Source organism: Bison bison, unplaced genomic scaffold (assembly GCF_000754665.1).
Source record: "Bison bison bison isolate TAMUID 2011002044 unplaced genomic scaffold, Bison_UMD1.0 scf7180017864167, whole genome shotgun sequence".
In the NCBI taxonomy this organism is placed as follows: domain Eukaryota; kingdom Metazoa; phylum Chordata; class Mammalia; order Artiodactyla; family Bovidae; genus Bison; species Bison bison.
In genome coordinates, this window is record NW_011494739.1 from 5,402,168 (window position 1) to 5,407,048 (window position 4,881).

The following is a 4,881-nucleotide window of genomic DNA, read 5'->3' on the forward strand; positions in this document are numbered from 1 at the left end:
TGTTCTGTGTTGTGATTTTTGATGGCCATTTTGCTTTGTCTGGCCACCATTTGGTTTAGACCTGCCACCGTTTTGTTAGAACTCGATTTTCTTTCCCTGTTCCTTGAGACCAGGGCTCTCAGGAACACTTATCTAGACCATCTCTAACTCCTGAGACTGAGGGAAAAGGGGAAAAAGACTTTAAAATTTTTATTTATTTCAACTGTTTTTTTAATAAACTAGTAAATTTTATATTGTAGTATCTAATTCATGACTAAACTTAGAAAATGAAGCCAGATCTTGCACTGTGTCTGTCTAAATATGTCTTGGTATGTCTTTGTCTCTGGGTAATATTTTTGAGGTTAATTTGTAAATGAGCTCTATTTAACTGGCTTAAAAAAGGTAAGTGCTTACAAATCAAATAATTCTAAATTAAATGATAAATTCCAGGTTCATGTGAACTGGGAAATATTCAGTATTAAATACCTGATATTAATGTTTGTTTGTTGACCTATCTAATATAGACATGTCTTAGAGTAATTAACATTAAGTAGAATATTTTCATTGTACCTAGGTTTAATACAAGTTAAATATTATATCTGTTACAAGTTTGTCAACAAGGAAATTACCTCAAGTGAAGAAACTTCTAAAAAATGTAAATGAGATATGAGCTTTTATATAAACTCTATTAAGAATAATTATTCTTTAGAAATATCTGTCTAAAATAGTCTCTCCAGATTGGCGTAACTTAAATTTCTAAGGGTTGTGCTAAGTGTGCTAAGGGTTGGAAGTCTATTGAATAGTTAGGTCATTTCCAAATAAAGTAAGATTTTGAAACATTTACTACTAAACACTAATTTCCTTTTACAGAGAAACTAAAGAGATTTGGGACTATAAATGAATAATGTTTGGTGCCATTCTAAAATGTTCTAAGAAAGCAAGAGTTTTAGAAATTATCACTGGTATTTATGCTCACCAATCTATAAAACGCTAATATAAAAGTTAGTTCTTGGTTTGCTAAATGAAAGTAGGAAGTGTGTTTTCAGTATTAAAAAAAAAGAAAGAAAAAGGTGTGAAAAATACTAAAGAGTTATGCATGATCAGGATTTTCTAAAATTGGATTACAATTAGTTAGATAAATGGATTTTGTTAGAAATGACACAGCCATAAGAAAACTGGTTAGTCAACTAGGTCCAAGATGGCAGAGCTGACTTTCACTAGACCTTGAGCCTTGGTTTTTAGGCCTATTGTAACATATCAACAAGCTAAATGATACACCCATCAACATTGACTAAATCTGACCAAATGTTCTAAACCCTTTTAATTGATCTTTTCGATAAAACTTCCTAAATAGAATTCTTCTGAAGTTCTTTTGACCTCTAGCTAACTTTGGGGTGCTTCAGAGGGCCCCTGAAACATCCCAAAGAGAGATATTAAACTGTGTTTATTTGGTTGGTTAAATTACATGAAAAAGATTATCAAATGAGTAATAAATCCGTTCATGTTATAATGTATGGTAAAATTACGAATACAGATATCCTAGAAATTATATGGAGTTCTTAACATTCTGATCTGTCCTGGTACTCTAATGGAAAACCTGATGACTTCACAAAAGTTAACAGAAGGACTGAATGGACCAGTGAATATGCTTATAACTTTTATGGTTTGTATCTGAAAAATTATGGGTTTTCAGGGAGTAGGGAAAACCTTCCTCTCAAACGAATTATGACAATACTTTGGTAAAATTAAACGTTATAAACAAAACAATTATATTTTCTCTCTGACTCCTCCAAAAATTGGAAATTCTTAGGTTTCCAGTAAGTTTATCAAATGAGTTAGGAAGGTTATCTCAGGGGTACAAAAATCTCAAGAAATTTTTGAGACCTTAAAAAAGGAAGAATTCACTTAGATTTGTTAGGCAAAATCTGTGATAAGCCTTTGGTGTGAGTTTCCCAGCCTTGTTTTATTTTAAAAGTTCAGTCTGAGACTCTATAAATGTTTCAGCATATTAAAAGTCTATAATCAATTATGGTTATATAAATCATCAGACCAAAATTAGTGAGAACAGACCTATTTTGCAAACAAACTAGGCTTAATTTGGTTATATTTGATAAAAATGAGGGTAACTTTAGGGAGAAAAAGATATTTCAAAAAATGTTAAATCCCAGTTTGTTAATGGAGGTCTGCGTCTAGTAAGACTTATCTCTTAGATAGTTCTTTGCTGTTACGTGATATTAATGTAAAATTTAATTGAATTCTTAAAGAACACCTTAAGTTTGTTTCTGAAGCTTATCTCAGTAATCTATCTTTGAATGAAGATCAGATGCCTCATGACCTGCAACCAGGACTAGAAAAGGACATAATTTAAGGGACTGTCTTCAACCTGGATGGAAGGACTTTTTATCAGGAGAAACGACACTACACCAGGATGAGAAGACGATGACATCAGACGTAGACAGCTTCCCCAAGATGCTGGACCTGATTCGTATGATCATTTATGTTTTCTTGACTTCTTAGACCTTTGCATATAAATCAAATGCTTTTCTATCATAGGCCTGATTCTATGCTAGTTTCAGAAATCAATTCAATTGTTGGGTTTGTGGCCAATTACCTGTGTCTAGTTCTGGGTTACCTTGGTAAATTTCTCTACTACAAGACTCTAACTGGTTGGCCCTGAGAAAATTTACTTAAAAAAAAAATTATAGTCATACTCAGGTTACAGTGATAGTACTAGATGGGATCCCCTCACCGGGCCAATTAATAATGCCTGCTCTGACTCTGGCCATAAATTTGAGCTTTTTTCTATTACTCAAGCTCAATCAGAGCAACAAGAAAAGTTTCAGCACAGAAGGAAAAAATCTCCCACAATTATGGGATGGATTTATATAGATAACACCAGGCTATGATAATTTAGGTTTAAAGTCTCCTCTGTGTTGGAAACAATTAAATCATACTAAGGACAATCGGTCTAGTACCACTAGAAAACGGGGCTATGTGCCTTATAGACAGTGCCAATATATAATTTCCCTGGAAGATAAAGATTCTACAGAGCAGACTAAGTCAGATGACCTGAGATATACTGGGCTACATCTAATGGAAGCTCTTAAGTCTTACTTGTGACTTTACTAATACTGCTGGCTATGTTATTTGTATTTCACCTGTTTTACAAAATTACTGTTTCTTACACCATCAAATGTGTGTGTGAGGCCTCTAATAGAATAATATATAGTCCCATATGAGATCGATGATGGTAACAGTGTAACTCTAGATATGGGAAGAAGCAACAAGACGGAATATTTTCCTGGACCAAGAGGCTAGTAAGACAGGTGGTCCAGAGAATTTTGGATACTTTTTTATGGCCTAGTCCAGTAACAGCACATTGAGTGGCCTGTCAACAAAATCTTTGCCAAACCTGAGAATGGACATTCCCAGCACCATGGGATAAAATGGTCATGAAATGCCCCCCTGAAAATCATGGTCAAGTTTATGAGCAAAAAGGGGCTCTGCCAACTGAAGACTGACACTTGCCAGCTACATCTACAAAGATTAAATCATGGCCGCTGCAACTGCTGACTTTCAACGCCCCTGAAAGGAGTTCAGGGTGAAAATCAGGAATGAGGCACTCTGTGCTCTGGGAAAAACTGGCAGAACAGGCCTTCAGATAGTTAAATCTTTTCAGGAGAAGATTTTATGGTCCCAATTCTTGCATCTTCTCATACCTAGAGAAACACTGATGTCATTAAGGAAAAGTTTACAATTAAAAGTCCAAATAGAGTACCTATGGTTCAGATATCCTGGGAAATAATTAGGTGATGCTATGGGTGTACTTTCAGATTAGACCTTGTATTGCTAAACACTTGAGTTTTCTGAATTGTGTCAGGCGTGGATGCCACCATTCTCAAAATAATGTCTGCTGGAAACTAGTAACCTTATTTTTTATAAAACTAGGCAACTGGCTACCCGGCTACAAGTCTCCCTGAAGTGCCAGCTCTGGACTGGGTTTCAGGTCTATTCTTCTAAAAAGAAATGAGATTTATTTTGTCTACTAAATTCCAGTTATCACTCCTCCAACTACTTCTAATTGGGGTCTGTTACACCAAAATGGCAGACCAAGGGATTGAGATTTTGTAATCATACAAGACTCAGATCTAGAACTTGGAACTCAGAAATACTTCCAATTCAGTGTCTATACTCCAAGCTGAGGCAGCCCAATGCTCCATTTTGAGGAAGTTATCACAGTCATAGTTGCCTAGTTCCCTAAATTAAAACTGAGTGTAACTCTGTGGGGCTCTGGAGTAGAGATCTGTCCTGTGTTCTTCATTTCTTGTCTGTAGGATATATGCTTCATTCAGCCTCCTTGACCTTCCCTGAGTTCCAAAGGGTGGATTCAAACCCTTGCTAATCAGGGAAGGGAGGGGATACAGAAACAGGAACAACAATCAAAGGTTGGTACAGCCTCCAGACAGAGTCCTGGTTCCTACTCAAAGAAATATGCATAACAATGTCTTTGCGCCCCCACCCAGGTGGAGGTTGGTAACTTCAGACTGAACACAAGATTCCTGGAGCACAGCTCTGTTGCCTCACCACCAACCAATCAAAAAGGGTCACAAACCCTGCAGCCCTCACCCCAAATGTTGCCTTCTGTTTCCGGGGACCAGAGATGACCATCCTGTTAGGTCTCCTGTTTGGCCCTTGTCTATTTCATCTCTGAGAGGGGCCAACAGTTTCAAGCTAAATTGCTGCTACTACAAGGGTGGAAGCTGGTTTCAGATGTGGAACACCCCAACTTAGATCAGGTAGAGAGAGACTTCTGCTCTGCTAGGCAGGCCTACGCCCATGCACAGCAGGAAGAAGTTACAGAAGAAAGAGACCTCCGCCCCAATTCCCAAGAAGTATCTTGAG